The sequence below is a fragment of the Pocillopora verrucosa genome, chromosome 11 (genome assembly GCF_036669915.1).
Source record: "Pocillopora verrucosa isolate sample1 chromosome 11, ASM3666991v2, whole genome shotgun sequence".
Taxonomy (NCBI): domain Eukaryota; kingdom Metazoa; phylum Cnidaria; class Anthozoa; order Scleractinia; family Pocilloporidae; genus Pocillopora; species Pocillopora verrucosa.
The window spans coordinates 10,715,874-10,738,394 of record NC_089322.1 but is presented as its reverse complement, the minus strand read 5'-3'; the positions used below and the strand labels follow the sequence as shown (position 1 = coordinate 10,738,394).

Below are 22,521 nucleotides of genomic sequence, written 5' to 3'. Positions count from 1 at the left end.
AGTTTTTAAGCTTTACCACACAGGAAATCTAAATATACCGTGTTCGTGTTACCGCTGGTTTTGTCTATTGCTGTGGCTTTGATCTCTGTTCCACCAAACTTGACGCAGACGTCGATCTTTTGGTCGATTCCTCTTGAGATGTCTGGTGACTCGATGGTGACCTCACCAATGGAAGGCCCCACGGCATCATCGGTCGTATACTTTGCGTTTGGATCGGTAGAGTTGTAAAACTTGAAAGAGACACTCGTTTGACTTGCTTGTAAGGGTTGATAATCCAGGAACTTTCTAGTTTCTTCCACTCTAACCTTATCATTCTCCTTAACTATAGCTACAAAGCAATCTTTACACCAATTGACGCCTTCAATGACTTGCTTTTTCTCGACAGGGTGACCTTCGGGATTAAAACGATGATTTATGCCAAACCCATACGTCGTGGACATAATTCTGGACTCCACTATATTAGGTTTTTGGCCAAACATCACCGCTCCTTGCATGACGGCAATGCTAGCGTTTTTTGGAACTAAAACCCTACATCTGCAAAACAATCGATTAATGAAACATTTTAGTATCTTACATAAAGCATGGTTCTATAAATAGTCGAAAGCACGTCATTGTTAATGTCAGAGTGACTGATATAGCCTTCCAAAGAGCACAAAAGATACCTTTACGTTTGAGGTAATACCTTTCAAAAGATAGATATGACGTTTTAGCTGGTTGAATTAAGGCACCTGTGACACATATACAAATCCAGTTTACTCAATAGTTCCAGTATACTGAGAGACATTGTTCTGGAATTTAATAGTAGCCCAAAGTGGAGGAGATTTGTTAGCGAGTAAAGCCCACGAGCATTTAACTGAATTACCTCCGATATCAATTACAAGGTATTTTGACCCAGGCCTCACGAAGACGTCAGATATATTAGCATCTCCTTTCTCACTTTTAAATTACCTCATCTTCATTTCCCTACAGTATATAGATGCTGCTTCGGGTTCCAAGGCAATAAGTAGCTGATCGGGTGCATCTTTTGATACTATCCCTGCCTGCCGAAAACAAGACAAAAAAAAGCAATAAACAAACATGAAACATATAAAAACAAGAAATATGTTGCAATTCCCTTCTTCCACCGTGACTCTCCAAACTAAGACTAAATTTTATTTCTGTTACAGATTTCAAGAAACTTGTATTTTTTGTTCCCTTTTAGTTTTATATTGGATTTTTTCATCTTTTTACCTTTTAGGGAGCCTCTACATTCATGAATAATTTTGGCTCTCAAATAAACTTCTCTAAATTTTAACATACATACAAACATACTGGTTTATTATGTAAATACACTTAGCTATTAGCGAAAAACAGTCACAAGCTAGTTTTTAGGTATTTTACAGAAGATAAATCAAAATAAACTAAATAGAAAAAAAAATTTAATACAATAATAAAAAGTTTGGTAATAAGGTAAGTCGGTAGGCTTAAGAAAATTATCTCCATTAAATAATCCTATTCGAAGTCAAACCCCTTTCCATTTATTTTCACTGAGCGGATGGAAAACCTCTCCAGCACATGCCATATATATAGGCAAAAATATATATACCTCATATGCAGCCTCCCGCATGAATTGCTTAGCAGCAGGTTTCCAAATGGCAGGGACTGTTATAACCCACTGGATATCCTTTTCACAGTACTGTTTGTCTCCAGTTCTCTCTCGGATTATTTCGATAGCTTGATATTTGAGGTATCTTATCGATTGAGCAAAAACCAGTAACGCATTGATCGATTTTCCATTTCGTGCTATCAGCTTGGTATTCCTGTATAGTTTCTGCTAGAACAAAGCAAAGATGTTTGAATATACACCCGAATAACTTAAAACCGTAAATAGTATTTCTTGATTTTTACTCCGTTCCTTCTTTCCTCTTTTTAGCAAGCGACGCTCTCCTTATTACTTAAGTATTCAGTTTTCAGATATGAACAATTATATCTCTTTTTTTTTCAATTTATGTTGCCCCTCACACCCTTAGATTCTTATCACTTTTTGCGTGGTTTTTCATGAAGAATAAGTCGAGTCGATTCTAATGATGTCTTCCGCTGAGGATTTCAAAACGTCAGTCACCATTACCGAAAACAGTCCTAAAGAGTGTTGTCATCATGACTTCCCTCACACGGACAATCAGACCATACGATCACAATTATTTAAAATGATTCAAAAGTTCTAGGTGAACTTTTTAGAAAACAGAAACAACTCAAACCCTTCACTGAGCCTTGCTTCCAGCAAATTCTCGTCATATAGGTTTACCTTTAAAGAATACTGGCAGTTATTTTTCTTAAAAATAGGATTTATTGATTGCAAATGAATTATTTGGTAGTCCAGGTAGTCTTCTTTCCAAAATGAGAACACTTTCTAAAGGTAATCTTAAATTTTTATCATTATTTTTCTATTCTATCTCTGGTGTATTTTTCTTTCGTTTCTTAGGGTTAATATATTCATATACTCATTCAATCAAATTTCTCATTAGGGCGAAGTAAAAGAGAGGTTGGTGTTTTAAGAGTTACTGCTCCTTGGTCGTATCCCCATGCTTTGTTCACATGGATACCTCCTTCTCCCTTCCTTTGGTTGAAAGCAAAAGCAAAGCCATTGTATGTGGTCCCAAAATCAATGGCTACTACGGCTATGTAAGAGGAACCTGCAGAGAACATCGAACCTTTAAATTCTAGGGAGCAAAGACTGGCTTAAAAAGTGAAACTGGTATACGCCAACCAGGGCGAAAGCTAGAGGCAGTACATTTTTTTCATAAAACGGAAGCTAGAAGAGCTGTTTAGATAGCTTCCACTGGTTTTTGCTAAATACAAGACAAGTAGTATCAGTACACTATGGCGAGATGTCTAACATTATATAACTTCCAGTTGAAATATTTATCAAACTTGCGACCGGAGAGCAAGAGCTAGAAGAGCTCTCGGGTCCCTTGCCCGCTTACGTTTTCAACAATGCAATAAAACGTGTGCAAATCTATTCGATTACTAATCTACTCGATTCGTTCGAAATTCAAGAAATTCAAGAAATAAAACGTCCTTAATGCTCGGGTTATGATGAACTTGCTTGTGATTTGATATTTTATTTTAAGGCTTGAAACTGAAGAGTCATTTCGACGAATCATCATAGTCATCACATCATTTTGAAAGAAGCGTTAGAGCTGTGATCGTGTAATGACTTGTATTGAAACGGGGTCCTGGCATTGAGCTCACAAGCACGCCTTTAGCACATGTTTAACGTAAATAACTGTAACTTTTTACAGTTTTTGAGTTCAAGAGCAGTCTTTGGGAATTCATGAGTCCGTTTCTGTAATCTTGCCAGTTAACTATTATTTTTTGAATTACCTCTTACTAAACGATTTCGAGGACCGTGCTGTACGTTACAGACCGAGTTTTATGGCCCGTGCGCTTCGCGCATGGGCCATAAATCGGACGGAAAACGGACACAGCGGCAAAACGAGTGCGCATGTTTGAAACGCGTGCGAAAATTTACGCGCGAAAAGGAATGGGAATGACAATATTTCCATAGTAACACTATAGAGGCGATATGGCGGCATTTTTAAAATTCATATTGTGTGTTTTTATTTCGCGAGGATAAGCCCTAGCCTAAGGCTCCCACTTTCAAGAAAGTTTCTTCCGAGCCTGCTCTGCAACATATCTTTTCCAACAAAAAAATTATTCAGGGCACAGGTGTGAATTTTTGTGTCGAAGTGGAGCGGTCGTAACATGGCAATGAACTTCGTAGCCTGTGTTATTGTTATAGCACTTGTTTTTATCGCCTCCTCAGTATGAAAAACCACTCGGCGAAAAGGTTTGTTGTTTGAGAGAAAAAAAACGCCATAGCTCTTCTTGTAGAGGAAGCATAGTTGCCTTTAACACTGAAATAACTCAAGTGGCGGAGGTGGAACCAGGAAATGTTGTATGAATATATTAATGGCATGTTATTATCAGCTATTTGAAAAAGGAGCAACATCTGAACGTGCCTACTACCTTCACATTCTTCCACTCTGAGTGATAGAAAGTAAGGCTTGTTATCAACCAGGGACGCTGTGGTGCACAAGTTGTTGGAGAAATGCCGACAAAACATTTGCCTCGAGGACCACTTTACTTCAAATAGTTATATTCAAAGGCTTTCATTTCCTGCTGGATATTCTGGGTTTACATACTTCACCATTTACATAATACACAATAAATTAAATGATCACCTTGTTTCCATGAGAAGATCAATAACTTAAACAAAAAACATTCATGCAAAATGGAGATGGAGTGCCATGCAAAATTCAGTAGGAGTGCCAATCAGACTCAACAGATGGTCAATGTGGTTAACACGCTATGGCTGTTAAATGTATGATGCAAAACATACTGCTCTACCACAATTCAATAGCTTAACAAAAAGTGTCAGGAAATTGGTGCACAGGCTGGTACATCCAATTTCCCAACATTAATCACCAGGCATAAGTAAGTACCTTACTTATGCGTTAACATAATCTAAGAAAGGTAACCAATCCACCATATTTCTAATAATCAGAGTTATGCTACGATTGTACCTGCAGGGTTAAACATCTCCACGACAGCATCAATCAGGTAATAATATAAAACTGATAAAAGTTCTGCACTGTGCTCATATTTTACAAGTAAACCCATGGTAATTGTTGAAAATATTTCTACATAACTCACAGAGTAGTCAAATACATTATTATTACATTTTCTATATAATCTTGAAAGCTGATGGAAAAATTTCAGTCAGCCTTCTACAGGCGCTATGAGAGTGGGGGTCTATCTCTATACAGATCCAATGATATCCAGGCACTTTGTGAGACTCATTTACATCCTCATCAGTACAATAGTGAGTGCAAATAGACATGCCACCAGTGAGAGGCATCCACATTTACAGCAGCAAAGAATAGTTGTACTACTTCACATGTTAACTAACTTTAGGTATTTCCTTCAAATCACAATATACCTGCCTAAAGTTTTGCCATTAGAGGAATAAAAAATTATTATAATATATATAATTTACAAATTTTCATAGCAGCTTTATTCTGACAGTGTCAGCAGTCACTGGTACAAAACAACCTTTGTTCTTGAGTATGATAACAGGAATAATTTGCAATTTCCCTCAGATCCCAGAAAACGTCACATCTCTAAAAATAGGCTGAAATGTTCCTTGATATTCATGGGTTAACCAGGTCTGCACAGACTGCAGGGAGAGTCTTGGGCTTTAGCAGTGGAATATGTATAAATGACATGTTTAAACAGCAGCAGGCAAAACGACCACAAGGAAGTTGTGGACAAAACTGTGCTGACAGCCTGCAGGATAAGGCAGAATAAATACAACGAACAATAAACATAACCACTTTTGCAATCAATGAAATGGATATTAGTTTTTTTTAAGACCAAAAAACTTGTTATCCATCTCACTGATGATTTCCATGTTATGAATATGCATACTAAACCTACTGATAAAGCTAATGTGGCAATTCATATGGCATCAAGTCTCCCAGCCATAGCAGTTGCCCATCCATTTGATGGAGCAATGATCCTTTTCTAACAAGAGTAAATGAGGTAGGTGATTCCTTCAATAAAGGTATTATAGAGCATGATGCAAGTAGCAACATTGCAGACAGCCACAATAGTCATGAACAGCCCGAAAGCCAGCTAGCAATACATGCTTCTAGATATTCAGGCTTTTACAAGTCCCATGATGGGGGAAATATGAGAAATCTGGAACAGCTTATTATACCATAACCAAGTATTCCACACAGGACAACTTAAGAAAGAGGACATAGCACAGAAAGGCCTGCTTCAGTTGCAAATTCACACCAAAACCACTTTTCAACTGTGGGTAACCTTGCCACCAAAGATCTCGAGGTTCTCACCTTACCTGCCCTTACCTTTTACAATCATACAATCAATCTCAACAAAAAAACACCATTAGTAGCCCAACAACAGTTTTCTAACTTAAGTGTACCACAACAATTCACTTCAATACATGTTCCATCTTCAACTACAAAATCAGTCACATTCTGGGAACTGCCAGCCTTCCTATCTCAGTCAACAATTGGCAGTCCTCAAGGCAACAATGCTTGTACAGTTATTTCTATGTTGTTAGCAAAGACATACTTAACAAACAAGTCCTTCCTTCAACTGAAAAACCACCAACCACTGACGCCAAGCTGGATTCTAGAATTCATCCCGTCTATGATGGGGGGAAATCAGGCATATGACAGTTTCATGCAGTCACCATCATATCTTGGTGTTGTTGAAGCCATACCTCTTGTCAGAAGCAGCCTAGGTAGTTTGAGCTATGAAGGGGAGTTAACTGTTTGTTTTTTCAAGGAGCCTAATTCAAATGAGGAATCTGCTCTGAGTTTTCACCTAAGTAGATGAATTACCAACACAAATGCTGCTTTTACAATAATTAATGGTTTAACGATTTCATTTGTAAGTGATGCAAATGACAACATCATCTTAATGTATAGCCATCTCCACTTACCAAAAGGCACCTTTCTTGCACAGTCTCAACGCAGTGACATTGAAGAACTATTAAACTGGCTGAAGTTAAAGCTATCTGCGACGGTGAATTTGTGTACGGTTACTTTCATCGATACCAGTAGTAGTAGTAGATCTTTATTTAAACTCGGTTAAAAATCCTCAGTTACACTAATAGTATTTTAATTACAATCATTTGTAAAAGTTAAAATAACTATAAAAACTGATTTACATAATTGCCGAGTGGGAATCGAATGTTTCAAGTGCGCGGTTGATTTCCTTCTTAAACTGCCCAATTGATCTAATCGCCCTAATATTCTCAGGAAGAGAATTCCACAGTAAGGCACCACTAGCGATCGACACCAGCGATCGACTAGCAATCGACACCAGCGATCGACACTCGACCGACATATCGATCGAGTGTGGTTGACTCTCGATCGACCTGTCGATCGACATACGGTCGACATGTCAGTCGACAGTCGGTCGATAGTCGGTGAATAGAATCCTACTTTTCGCAGACACTCCATCGAGTGTCGATCGATACTAGCAGTGATCACTCGGTCGACATATCGATCGCTACCTAATGGTCGGCTGTCGGCAGCATGTCGGTCGTCTGTCGATGATATGTCAGTGTAGGAAATCATTTCAGTCTCAGCAGTATTCCTCCTTAAACGGCAGCTATCTTGTGTAATACGCCTACAACTAGCTAGTGCTAGGTCGAGTGAGCTATTTCGGATGCCGTTTCGGTTGACAATTTCATCGCAGAACAAGACGCAAAGAGATGTAAAACTTTTGCACACTAAGGAATTTGGGTTTAGCAACTAAGTTCATGTGGTAAATTGACCACGGTACAGGAATTCGAGAGCTGACGTTTTGAGCGTTCACCCAAGCCTTCGTCAGAGCGAATTAGGGAATTATGGGTTTTTAGCGGTATATATACTGAACGAAACAAATAATGAAATATTTATTAATTGCCAAGTTTTGAGCGACGACTATATTTATAAATAATAATAATTACTATGGCTTTATTCAGCCGAGCTGTCATTCGAGGTTGGAGTTTTTTCATTACATTAACACAGTTAACTGATTAGTGATGAAAGCTCGCACTAGAGGAATCTCGCTCAACTACCGCCGAATCTTTGAGACTGAGGCCTACAGTGGATGTCAATGATGATTTGAACTGGACTTTACAAAGGACAGGTTGGATAAGTCCTGTAAGACATACATCCCGGAAAAATTAAGTATGTAACATTGAGTCCATTATCATAATTATCCTGGATAGATCTCCTAAGATTTTATCTGATATACTAAGCGATTAAGGGAAGTTCAGCTCATTTAAAAATTGATTGAAAACTTTATCTATGTTTCTATCATTTCCTCAGAACGGGCAGCTCATGAAAGCTTTTTTTTCTCAAATGTGGCGTGGTGGTGGTTGGGTGGGGGAGGGGAGGATCCCTAGCTTCTCTTTATCAATTAAACGCCTAAAGAGTTTCTTTATTATTTTCCGGTGTAAAAGCTTTCTGTAGGAAAGAAGAAAGAAGTCTGCCTTCTTCCTTGAATCGTTTGGACTGCGCCCTGTACTCTGACAGGGCAGTTCGGCAACGTAGCTCGATGTCTTTGACCGACGGCTTTCCACAGCGCCCCCTCTCCGTGGAAACAACCGTGTTGAACTTATTTCTGTCCAAGATTTTTAGCTCACAAATTCCGATGAATCCCCTCAGCGTATTTCTGGCCACTCCATATTTCTCCATAGCCTTGGCAAGGGAACACTTTCTCTGTTCCATTATCTTCAGAACTCCTTCATAACGGGCGTGAATTCCTCCCAGATACAGGCCTGTCACTATAAGGCGTAAAAGAAACTATCAATGAAATTGTAATTCTAATTGAGTTCTTATGAGTGACACAATTGGCTACTTTACGTCACGTGGTTGGACGGTTATCACGCGATAACCCCCGTCTGAGTTGAGTTAAAAAAGGTTTGAATACTTTGGTAAGTAGCCAATACTGCCAGTGTAGAGTGCTTATTTGATAGGTTGAACGCACATCTATATATCCCAAACTGTTGCTAAACTTTGGTGCCAAAAAGTGAAGGAATAAAAACGCGGTTCCATTACCATTAATAAAAGTGAAAGATGATTGTCCGATCTACAAATTTACCCCGGCTAAATCAAGAGAAGACAATAAGGAAAGACTAAAATTATTTATCAACTTTAAAAATTCTCCTAACTTTCAAATCCCAAAATAAGAAAATCACGTTGCAAGGGTGAGGAACTCCGGCAAATTTTCCATCCCAATAGCAAAAATTCGCTCTGTACAGAAGCTCTTGTTTACTGTAATAGTATTATCATTTCACTTAACTATAGCAACCAGATCATTTTCACGTTAGTTAACTACAACAGAACAGCTATATATCGATGAATATGATAACTAATTTGTTTTTAAGGACCAAAATAAATTGTTTCACAAAAGGAGCGGGCAGCCAGGTAGATGGCCTGTTGACTGTTAGTGATAACACTGCATGTGGTTTATTTTTTGGAAACAGAGAACGGTTCACTATTATTTGATAGCTCCCTAAAAAAGCTCTATTCACTTGTCTGGTATCGTTAAGTGGTGCATCACCAAAAATTGTGTCGATCATATGGAATTGTACTTCTTTCGCAGTTTCATAGAAGGCGCCGCCCTAGAAGAGAGAAATGGGTACTTGGTTTGTTCGATACACAGTAAGTGCCAGCTCGCCCATACCTACAGGTCGTGAGCGACGTAATGCGGCCATTCTTTTGGGCATCATACAACGCCAAGTACAACCCAGTTCAATTTTGCACACCGACCAGTGGGTATCATGTCGCCAGATACAGAGACAACTGGGTTTGAATCACAGAACAGTCAATAATTCCTTGCATTTCGTCGATCCGGCCACTGGGGGCAAAGCAATAGGTCGACAGCAAAAGAAAAGTTAAAAAAAATGAAGGGTAATACAAACCCTAACTTTCTAATAGAGTACCGTCATGAATTTATGTGGAGGAGATGGTATGGTGATACTCACCCAAATGGATATTTTCAGCGTCTTTTGCAAGATATTGCTGAGCAGAATCCGCTTTGAAATTAGTGTAGTCTGCAATGCGGTGCAAGATATACCAAGAAGCACAGAAAACAAAATGTTTAGAAATTTGAAAGGAGATGGGAGGAAGATTCTGAAGCTTCAAATAGACCTTTCATGTTAAATGGGCCACTGATTTTTACGGTACTGAAAAGAAAATTTAATAAGAAGCTAATTGTCGCAGACACTTGAGTAGGTTTACAGTAAAAACCCACAAGTAAGAACCTACTTTTTAAGGACCTGTTAAGCTAAAGTTTGCTAATTGGACCCCTTCTGTACAAGAACCCCTTTAGCCTAACATTTGAAACATGTTCTTATTTTATATAAAACTAAACTGTGCACACTTCGGCAAATAAGATAGGTCAACATTTTGGACCTCTCTGGAGACACAGGTGCAATCAACTTTTCTTATTATAGTCAATTTCCCGTGAATAGTGGGAAGGGAAGGGAGGGACAGGGGGGCGGGAGCCCGGGAGAATAGGGGGCGGGAAGGGTACGGGAGGCGTGAGAGGAAAGGGCGGGAAGCGGGAATTCTAAAAGGGCGGGAGAGGGGAGAGAAATGCAAAACGCTAATTATTGTCATTTATTAATACGTTAAAATACTGTCGAAAACAAGAACCCAAAATGACATTTCGTGTTTTTACAGCCCGAGGGTAAGCCCCTCTCAGGGGTTTTAGGGAACAAGGGAACATGGCCATTTAACTTTTTGGTAACATAGGAACAAAGGGAAAATAAAACTGGAACACGGGAACAAAAGCGTTATTTGGGGAACAGGGAAAACCAAAATCAACGAAATACTTTCAGGGAACACTGCATGGAACACAAGGGAAATTTTGTTGGGAACAAGGAAACATGGAACCCCATGATTCTATAATAGTTCGTAATTGATTTGACTCAGCCTCTCAGTGCGTATCTTGGTTGTAAACATCACTTGTTCATATAATTTTTGAAGGTTTTATGGTTGAGCAGTAAATCTTCGGGGTGGGGAAAATAGTATGGTGGATCTTGATTTGCATATTTCGTTCACATCACGCTTTGCACCGCACAAAAGAAGCAAAAAAGTCTGATCTTACAAACTGCTTTTCTTGATTGCTTTTCTTGCTTTTCTTTCCATTCGTTTTCTCCGTTGAGGTCGCGAGGGATGACTTTTCCCACGAATTTCAATAGCTTTTTTCTCAAGGCACTCGACAAGGGAGTTCAATGTTGCCTTTCCTTAGTTGGCGTCATGACCGCTTCGACACGCGCTTAACTGAGGTGCGAAAACTGGGAATTTCTTTGGAGGCCGAAAACTTGCTCTTACGCGAGTTACCTATACCTAAACGAATTAATAGGGTATGTATTTTTGTCGAATTTTGATGAAACTTAGTCAGGATATTTGCCAGATATTAATGCACAAAAATATGTGAGGCCGTAACGAATCAATATATTTTTTCCTGTGAATTCCCGGCGCGGGACTACACAATTTTATATTGTTCAACTTTAAAATATATTTTATCGGGAACCAATAGGAATATCGAAAAAGCCTCACACCGTTTTTAGCCTATTATCTGCTGTGTGATACAATCCAGTTTGTTGGGATGTTCGTGGTAAAGCAAAGGCTTTTCCGGAGGGCACCATTTTCTGTTGACGGTGACTTAATCTTTTTTCAGATTTCCAACGAGTTGTGCTAATTGTTATGCTGCTACTTGATTTCATATGAGAACATCAGTCACAATCGTATCTAATGATTTTTTTTTTCTGATGATGATTTTTTCAAAGGCATCATGGAGAAACTGAGTTGTGGTTCAGTTTTTTTGGATCAAAACGCATACAGGAAATAAATGAATAAAAACAAAACTCAGTAACTTAGAGTTAATCACTATACTGACTTCACAATAATTTGAATATTACTTAGAAACCTAGAATTGTTTTTCTTTTTCGAACATCTTCCTATTAAAAAACAGTACTTAGGTACGAGACGAGCTTACAGTCGCAATTTTGTTTTCAAACACATCGTACTTTTCCAGCCCTTTCCGCTCTCCATTTTGTTTTGTGCGTCATTCTCCACGGAAAAAGGGAAAGAAGGATGACTTTCGATGTCAGGTCTGAAAAAAAAAATTGTTCGCAATTTCAGTATTGGTTACAACATGATATCGAGTGCAATTTTTTGTTAATAATTTGCATGAAAAAAGCATCTTAGAAAGTCAAGCAGAGGAAATTTTGACAGCGCACGCTATTTGTAATTTTAACCCGTGTTACAACTTTCACTCGTGTGAAATGAAAAATGCACTCATTTTCAGCCAATCAAAAGCGCACAATGTTTACATATACATCGCTTTTACTGTTGTCGACGTTTTCGACTTTCTCAGTTTTTGATCATATGTATCGTTTATTTCATGAGAGATTATTTTATAATTTGATTTTAAAGATTTATTACACCCATTTTGAAATCACTGGTGGTCCCTGTAACCTGATTGGCTCTAATTGGTGCGATTTATTCACGAATTGCACCAATTTTTGCTTTAAACCGCATCTTTTTTCCAGTTGAAGAGGAGGCTACACTAAAAACAAAACAACCAATCAAACTTCAAGGCTTGTTTAAAGTAACCGATCAAATTGCAGGAAGATGAAAGACATGAAGGATCATGTGGCAAATTTTGCAACTTTTGTTTCCAAAACTCTTATTTTTTCCTCCCAAAAAATGGATGACTTTAATTCCAAACTGGCTCAGTATTGTAGTAATAAAATATTTGAACTGACCAAGTCCTGTATTTGGGCGATTTCAAAATGGATGTAATAAAGTGGTAATTGAACCTCATTTGTGCAATTTTGGTCTGAAATTATACTTGTGATTTCAAATTTTATCAATAAAGGGCAAAATTACTGAGTGCTGATTGGTTGAGAGAGAGGGCATTTTTTTCCTTAATCGAGGGCATTTTTAGTAATCAAGAGAGGGCATGATTACCTGTTAATGATTGGCTAATCCGTGCGCGCGTGATTTTCCTTCGTATAAATTTTGCCCTTTATTGATAAACAAGTAATCCCATGAGACCTCGTACTATTAAGGATTAATTGCACTTGAGTTTTCAAAATTTTCCAAATTGCCCTCGTCGCTTCGCGACTCGGGCAATTTTGGAAAATTTTGAAAACTCTCGTGCAATTAATCCTTAATAGTACTTGGCCTCATGTGATTACACATACAAACTCGTGCTGCGCTCGTTCAATTTTGAAATCACGCGTATGATTTCAGCCCAAATTGCACTCCACTCAGTTCAATTACCACTATAAATAGCGAACGTATATACTCCTAACTTTTTAAATAATCAGCACAGAAAATTTTAGGATATTATTCAAGTCGTTAAGGAGAAGTAGAACAGGTGGCAAGAAAAGGAGAAATTGGTGAGAAACAGCCGACTTTCACACGCAGTGAGTCACCTTCATAAACCACTACTCCAGGAGTACATAAAAGCAAGTATCCGGCTGACTTGGAGAATGGTTACCCAGACACCACCACTGAAGTTACAGTATTAATCCTTGTACCTACAACAATGCCATAAGAAGATAAATGATACGAGTCCTGAGGTACGTACGTTGGTGAAAGGAACCCCTGACCAACATCAGGAAGAGGAGACTGCATGTTATCTTTGGCCGGGACTGTTTGATGGTGAAGGAAGATGTATTCACAAAGGAGAAGTCTTGTGTAAGATAATAGGGAATACTGAGTAAACTTCTCTTGAATTTTTACGTTCCTCGACTTTGGAAACTGCTTTAATTTTCAAAATCCTGTTAAATATTTTTTAGTTTTACCACGCTCTAAATGTAAATGTGGAGCATGAATCAAGTCGATTTATTACCGATATGATTGGCTTTTCTGACATAAAACGACCTTTTCTATTTAGTGTTACCTGTGACGTTATTAGAGAAAGAAGGAAGTCTGAAAAATAATGATAACAGATGGAAGTAGTATTGATTTGAAACCTGATGGCAGTACTAGGGATAAATTTGCTACTATTAATATAAGTTTAGTTAATCAGCAATTCGCTTTAAGATAGAATGCAGGCGATTAACAATGGGTGTTCTATTTGTTTATGTATTTGCACGCACTATTTTATTTCGTCTACAAGTCAAAACATTAAAATGTCTTTACGTGGACGTTTTTCCCTGTTGATGTTAAATGAGAGCATTTGCTCAGAAACTGAATAACTTATATCTTAAGTAATCGAAGCTTGTTTTAGAGTTTGGATGGTCAAACTAAAGAAATAGTAAAGATTGTCTTTGCTTAACCATCCTTAATTCAACATCCATCTGAAAGGCAAAAGCTTTCCTTGCAGTTGTTCTTGAGTAAGTGATTGAATATTGAGTTATTGAGTTCAAATTTAAACTACGGTATATCTTCTACTTTTGTAAGTAATTTTAATTCTGGTATCGTGAGTAACGCTAAGTTTTGCTGACTATAAGTAATTTTTTTATAACAAAAAAAATTTCCTTCAAAATTTTAATGAAAAAATAACACACTTTCACAATCAAAAATATTGGTCTAGTAGCTTCAGATTACCGTGTAACTGGTTTGGTTGGCAAATCATGCACGCTTAGCAAGTAATCAATTAAAATATTTGTAAAAAACTTTTTTAAAACGTTGCACCTATGCTGACTGGGCACTTGCCTTCTTTCCCTCTTGATTCTTCCCGCTTTTTTCATCAAAAGTTTTTAAATGTTGTTTAATTCTGTCCGCAACAGCGTTAAACAATTTCTTTCTCATTCCTGAACTTAGGCAAAAATACTCTATATTTTTCAGTTTCACGTCCTAGTTCCATAGCTTTCCATCACCGAATTTTGAGTTTCATTTAACATGGATACAAAGCTTCTTGGTAAGCGGATGTTTGTCATCAAACTGTCGTCTAAAATGCGCTTCCCACGTTTTTCCCTTCAAACTCGTTCATTAACGAGTCAATCAGATGGATGCTGCTCTTTGAACTTTTGTATTCTTTGTATACCAAACAACTCTTCCAAAAGAGTTTCAAACTGCTGGTTGACATACATTCCACCATAAGGTCCCCCTGTGACCCTGTGGATCTCTTTAATGTTACCATCATCTCGTATTTCGTGCGCTGTCACATCTAGCAGTCAGTTGATATATACTAACTTTATATCCTACCCAGGCTAATCTTTTTCAATTTAGACTAATTAATCTACATCGCAAATGTATAATTGACTTCACGAGACAGCTAATAACTTTCTTGGTGATTCTTAGTAAGTTTACTGTAAGGATGTATACCCTTAAAACGAGAGTTGTATTAAAAGAGGAGGTTAGTTCCAACCACGATGGTGATGATGATAATAATAATTATAATGACAGTGATGATTATAGCAATAACGATACCAAAAATATAGTGATAATGACACTGTAATAAAATATGTGCCTATTGTTCATCGTGGTGTAAGATAGGAGATGAACTTTGTTCGTTTGTCTCACGATAGTCTCTTATGATGTAGATCGCGACGTTTCGACCGCAATACTGTTAGTCTTCATCAGGCGATGAGGTTTGTTTACGTGTCGCTATTTGTAGCACATTGTTACGCTGGTATTGGTGCATTTCGATCCTCATTATTATTCCGGTCGTTAAATGGTATTCCCTCTTAAGTCCTCATAAATCGGCTGTTGTGTTGTTTGGGGAGTTTGTTCCAAGTTAGTAAACCAGCTTTCTAGGGTCAGCCGTTGAAAGTAGTTGGTGCTGTAACTGAAGATGGTATAGTTACTGTGGTCGTAGGAGTTCCGTTGTCGTTAACTTCGGTAGTAGTAGTGGGTCGGTGAGTGTTACGTTGGATGAAGTCTTCGTTGCAGTTGTTCTTTGAAAGCCTTATAGCCTTATAGCTGTACCGTGTAACTGTTTGTCGTGTTTACCGTTGTACTGAAAGTAAGCTGATGCCAAGCAAAGTTTTAGTAAGTCCACAACGTCCTCTGTCGGTAGATTATTGGATAGCAGTCTCGGTACATTGTAGTGCCAGTTGAAGTGGAATACTTGTAAAAAGCGATTTCACATCAAATGACACTAGTTTGTAGTCGTCAGGTATCTGTACAGTTTTAGTGGCTTTAATGAAGTCCTTGGTGGATTGTGGTTTTCGTCTGGATTTGTCGGTGAGCGGTTGTAGTATTGTCGTCAGGTACTTGGACAGTTGGTATGTCGGAGGACCACGGTATTGCAGTCGAAACGTCGCGATCTACATCATAAGTGACTCTGTTGTGAGACAAACGAACAAAGTTCATCTCCTATAATGACACTAATGCGATCGCTAACAAAAATAATGATAATGGTTAACATAGCTAAAATCAATGATTAAAAAAAAATAACCTAAAAGAACAAAGCCCAAAAAAACATAGTATAATTACTTCGGTGATTAAAGAGATGCGCGCGCTCTGATTGGTCGAGTATTGCGTCATATCTCGCAAGAATCACTCGCGCGAGGTTAATATAGTAGAGGTACAAAAAAATTTAAATGGCTGCCTCGCGTTTTACAGTGTTACGCAGAAAATGATAAACGCGGTGAAAGAAAATACAATTCTGAAGAGCACAAAAGATGCTAATAAGTTTGGCTTAACACTTTTCAAAACAAATGTAGGAAATTTTTGCTGATTGAATCAAATAAACCTGTTAAATTCTAGCGGAAACTAGCTTCTTATCTTGATACGAGTAACCAAAACAATTGTAACAGAATGATTTTAGCATCAAAACGAATTTACCATAAAATTCGAAAACACCTGAGCAATTGTACTAAAGCCATTAAGCTCAGTGAATATTGTAGAATATTCCTCTCGGAGTCGTTTGGGGGATTATTTAACATAATATTCACACAAGCCTTTGAAAAAGAAAGACTTTTTAATTTAGTTAGCATACCTAAAAAAACAAACCTGAAAGATGTTGTAAAATCGATAACAATAGGCATGCACTATTAAATGTTATGATCACGTTTTCCATAAGATTGGCACACCTAAATAGACTTCATGTTATGCTGTGGGCTATAAATAATATAAAACGGAGGAATTATTTCTCGATGAGAAGAACTTGTGACTGAAAACAGGAAAATTATGTAGCACGCCCAGATTTCAAGAGTTTAAGGCTTTAATTTCGAACTGGATAAGATATGGTCTTCTAACATTACCTGATAAGCTGCTTCTCTCATAAACTGCTTTGCGATTGGAGTCCATATTGCCGGAACAATTAGAACCCACGGGAAATCGTTTGGACTGAAATGATCTCCTCTTCGCTGAAAAATTACTTTGATCGTTTTGTCTTTAAGAAACGTAATGCACCTTGCAACCAGTGTCTTGGCCTTAACAGGTTGTCCGTTCGCTGCTTTTATTAGAGTCGTACTGTCAAGACTCTAGGAGAGAATGAACCCAGCGTTCTCAGGAAAATATGTCGTCATACCTTTTTGCAATCACCTTAACAAAGAAGAGATTCTAAGGAACTTTAGATAAACCAAAATATTTAAGGATGACGAAGATTAACGCATATGATACGGTTAAAGATGACGGATGCTTCTTACGCTGGCATTCAATAAGCATTTTAAAAGTCTTTATGGGAATCAATGAGGTAGCACGATATGTTCGATATTTAATTTAAAAAAACATGAAAAGATTTACAATACTCTTTCAGGCAACAACTTTCGGGCCGGACGGCTGGGGTAATTCTGGATCGATGTTAATTAAGACAAGGCTCTTTCTGTGTGCTCACTTTCTGTTCTTGAAGGTGAAAAGTATCACTCAGATACTACAGGCGCCCTGGTTTGTGAAAAACCGTTTATTGCAACGGCAAACCCATAGAAAGTTGAAAGTTGAAAGTCTATCATTTTCATAGAAGCAATAGAAATATACTGGCATCCGACTCGTGATTTGCAAACTTTTCTTTTCGTGCGTGGATAATTACGCCCAAAACCATTATAAAGTGCCGCCTATTTCTTTAATAATTTATCTTTGAAACTGATCAGTGAGGCGCATTCTTACTCCCTCATCGTTAAGAGTCATTTTAAAATGCTTAAAGAAGAGAAAATCTTTCTCTTCTTTTTCACCTTGAATATTGCCATACTTTTCCATCGCTTCATAACCAAATGAGTAAAATGAAAGATCTGTTTTGAGTAGCAGGCATGTTGGGGTTTTGCTCGTTTGAGCACCTTGTTCATTTGCCCAGTCTCTGTTCATGAAGATGGCGTCCTTTCCTTCGCTTTAATGAATAAAAAAGCAAATCCACTGTAGGTTATCCCGAAATCAGTGACAACAACTGCCAGATATGAACGCCTGGAAGTATAAAGGAATTAGCTTCTTTACCTCTTACTAACCGAGTTCGAGGGCCGTACTGGAAGTTACGGACCGAGTTTTTTCAAAACGAGGTTCAGTAACTTACAGTACGAATCAGGAAAAACGAGGTTATTAATATATTTATCATGTCTCTCGGTTCAAATAGAAGAGGAATCCTACGCAAGAGAACATTTTATTGGCTTCCAATAAAAAACTGAATGAAAATAAAATATTCGTTTAACACTCATAATTCAAAATAATGCAAAATTACATAAAAAGAACAGGTCGAGTATACATATGTTTTCTACAAGGAACTGTGATATTGCAGAGCACAACGCGTTTCTTCGTAAAAAGTGCTTAAAAAGTGCAAACTACCGGCTACCCTTGTTCAATATCAACGTCAAATGGATAAATGAATTTAATCAATGCGATAGAAAACAGTACAGGGATCTTTTAAGCGACTAGTATCCAATTTTTGGTGTTTTCCGGCGTTTTGATAAAAGCTGCCTGGTGCACTCGATACAGACTGAACAGGATTAAAGAGAGATTGAAACCGAGCGAATTTTTTTCGACGAAGAAAGAAGGATGTGGCATTGTTCGGGAGCTGAACCCTACTTTGTAGAGTTTTTGGAGGAAGACAAACGACAAATAGAGGGAGACGAGCAAGACGAAGATAACTCGGGTATGCTTTTTGAAAGCTTGAAATACTTTGTGGTTCATACTCGCCACCATTTTGCTTGCCGACTTCTTTTAAGAAATTGCCAAGGAGCTTGTCGAGAGCAGCAGGAGGTATCTTTATTGCGCTAAAATTTCCATCAGTTTGCTGTTCGAAAAACCCTTTAAAAATTTTTCCACTCGTACTTGACGACCTTTCGGCGGCGATGGAATCATCTGGTTTCGACTCGAGTTTTCTTCTCTATTTTCCGCTTGTCTTCCTTCTAGAATTCTAAGTATCGAACTCGAAAGTTTGGGATATCTGCTTCTGGGTTTTGCTCTTTTCCCTCGTTTGCGTACTTTTCCTTAAATCTGTTCTAAATTTTTCTTAAAGAGACAATTTGGCGATCAAATAAAATTTTTGAATTCATCGGGCCATACAATAAAATACGGCCTGCTGAATGGGCCAATCGTAGCGCACGCACGTTAGCTTCCGCGAATTCTTGGAATAACATCGAGCTAAGAGAAAATCACTGATATATTCTATTCTCCCGACTCAATATAATCTTTTGTGATGAGTATTATAGGATCATGAATATTATTTAATTCACATCAGCCACAACAACCTGCATGAAAGTGTTGATAAGAAGGGAATTTCATCGATAGTGATAAGTCAATGATTTTTTTCTTCCCGGTTTTGTTTAAGTTCAGTTTTACTCCTGGAAAACAGAAAGTTTTTACTTCACAACTTACTCCTCCTCTTAACCGTTATTGCTATTCTTCTCAAGAATACTTTTCCATCAATATATCCTGTGGAATTTCATGAAACATACTTGAATATCTGGTAATTTAGTGTTAACAACTGAGTTGAAAACGTAAATTAGCCACCGTAAAGGGTAAAAAAGCTGACATTTCGAACGTTAGCCCTTCGTCAGAGCGATTGGATTGACGAATAATCGCTCTGACAAAGGGCTAACGCTCGAAACGTCAGCTTTTTTACCCTTTAGGGTGGCTAATTTACGTTTTCAACTCAGTTGTTAACACTAAATTACCTACTATACTCTCCCACCGACGCGGCACCACAGTTTCTTTAGAAACTTACCCCTTTATACTTGAATATCTGACCAGCAAGATCAGTTATCTGCGATAGTCAGATATCATTTAAATAATCTACACAGCCCGCCCAGCTAGTACATTGCGTTACTTTTGATCGATGCTAATACTGTAACTGTTCGTGTTTCGATTATGAGCGGTGCACTGGCATAAAATCTGGCAGACTGGAAACTTTGGGCTAGCGGTTCGAAAATCATCATGGTGAGGGAATGATGTAAGTGCTCCAACGGCAAAGGTTAGCTGCAAAATGAACACGAAATACAAGTACACGTACAGAAGCAACTGAAATTCTCGAGTAAAGAAGGAAGAAGGCGAGCCAGGAATTGAAATCAATGTAAACTAATTTTTAGTTCATGCGACATTCTCTATTCCAAAACCATAATCACTTTAGTGTTACAAGGATATTAAACTAAAAGTATTTTTACCATGGGTGATAAGCGAAGTACAAAATGAATATAATAGATAATGAGCGTCTCTACAGAATGAAGAAACTAGTAGAATAGGTCTTATTGTTAGAGGCTTTGAGGCTTTATTAAATATCGACTTAAAGTTTGTTATGTGGAAAGCTTCAGCACCTTGAACAACTGCAAGGGATGCGCAGTGCGGTATTAAAATGCGACAAGCTTGGCCAAAATGCCCCTTGATTCTTTCCTGCAAAACAGCTGAGTCAGAAAAAACCGCCTACGAGAAATGCAAACTTGACCTCAGATAACTCTGGTTTGGCGAGAAGGTTGGATAGGTGGGAAATGATGTCATCCAAGACTGGGTTGAACAGCTGCCTCATGACTTTTGGTTCAAGGCAGAGGTACGAAGGACTTTTATTTCATCAAGACTGTAATGCTGCTGAATGGCTGTGTTAATATGGCAACCTCTCTGGCTGAGAAATTTACTTAAGAAACTAGCAGGCAACCGGATCGTTGTCGTACCCCCTTCACAGGTACGTTTTCCGCGTTTCTTTACCTCAAATCGTTTATGAGACAGAGCCAATCCACCGGATCGTGATGGGCATAATTATCGAGGAAGGATTTGGTGAAAATTTGTTCAAGAAGGATCCTGAACTGTCTGTTGACATTCTGTCTTCCAAATGGACCTCTTGTGGCTTTGTAAAGCTCTCGGATTGCACCGTTTTCCACAAGTTCACGAACAGTCACATCAAGAGTTCCGCATACATGAATAAAAGAGTCAAAAGATTTTAAAACAGCATTCTTCACATTTATAATAACAGGAAACATTTTATGAAAATGATGGAAAATTGATCACTTAAAAAATGAGGTGTCACTTACATGTGATGACTATTTCTGTCTCTAGATTTATACTTTCTGTTTACTCTGCTGATCATCATGGCAAATAGACAAACTTAAAAAACTAACAAAAATAAAATAAAGCTTTTAACCGGACAAGGTCGATGTCTTTGCTCAAGTCAAAAGTTTCAAGTAGAAAAATTTGCTAGTAGGAAAATTGAATTTACCTCCAATGTCAATTACCACATACTGTGTTTCTGGTCGGGCGATGATGTCCTCGACTGAGGCATCGTTGCTACCACTCTCAGCAAAAAATGATCTCAACTTTTATCAGAATAACACAGCTGCTTTCTTCCATACCAGAATCGACTAATGTTTTTTAATATAAAATCCTTACCAATATTTCTCCTAAATAAGGAAGTTTCGTATGTTTGAAAAAACAAAATGAGTTTTTCTCTCACCTCATTGTTATGAAGAATCATTTTAAAGCTTTCAAAGTAAAAATATTGTCGAGCTTCCTCTTCCTCCAAATCAGCAAATTTATCTTTGGCTTCATAGCCGAACGAATTGAAACTCTGGTCTAGATTGAGTAACAAACACGTAGGTGTCTTCATAGTGGAGTAACCTTGGTCAGTTCCCCGTTCTTTACTCATGTGGATACTTTTTCCTCCCTCTTTGTTATTGAACGCAAATGCAAACCCACTAAACGTTGTGCCAAAGTCAATTGCTACCACAGCGATGAATGTAACAGGAGAGGAAAGGAAAAGTTCACCTCCCTCTTGATCATCTGTTGAACGATAATTATAGTCAACAACTAAATAATTAAATAAGCACATGTTCCAGAAAGACACGTCAAATAGATGAGAGAGGCAGAAGATGACATAAAACTTTGACTGAAAGGAATGCAAAATAATGAAACGTGGTTTCAGTATATCTATTTGCAATTAATAGATAAGCAGAATTCTATTCAGCAGATGATTTGAAGTCATCCGAATCGAAGAAAGCTTCAAACGCTTGAGATATGTCATCATCGCAAAGCTAAAATTTGCAGAAGAATTCCGCGAATGCCGAGAAGTCGTCGACTTCTTAATATCATCGTTTTCGGAGAATGCCAAGTGAGTTTGAAGAAAATCGAACTCCATTTTTATATTTAGTCATAAATGAAACGAATCAATGAGGTCTTGTTTTCGCCTTTATTTATACTAAGGATGTTTACTTGAGCGACTTTCAATTCTGTTTTCGATTTCATGAACTTATGTCGTGGTCGGTCGCAATAATATTGGTTATTCATCGTCAACTCACCTTCCGAAGTTCTTTGCATCTTGAAGAGAGCTCTTGTTCATCGAACATGAAGATTTGAAGTGGAAACCACACAGCAGTGAAATAATCGCCTTCTAGGAAACTAGGTCATTATTATGTTGTACATGGGATTTTGTCCCTTTCTTGGATCGATTACGTCATAATTAGAATGGCCTCAAAGATGACGATTTCTTTCAATAAGCGAGATCAGACGCTGTTGAAATCAATTTGGAGGACTGTGGTATATGAATTATGGCGTATATTCGATTGGATTTTCGTCTGTTTTAAGCTTTTGACAAGTTGTATGTTATGCTCAGCTTAAAAATCGTTTGTCA

The 22,521-nt window shown here is 37.9% G+C and overlaps 2 pseudogenes; both read right to left on the bottom strand.

The window, feature by feature from the left end:
- Window positions 1-5: 5 nt before the first annotated feature.
- On the bottom strand, window positions 6-22,318 carry LOC136284152 (heat shock 70 kDa protein 12A-like; annotated as a pseudogene).
- LOC136284432 (heat shock 70 kDa protein 12A-like) lies at window positions 15,557-17,887 on the bottom strand (annotated as a pseudogene).
- Window positions 22,319-22,521: the final 203 nt, after the last annotated feature.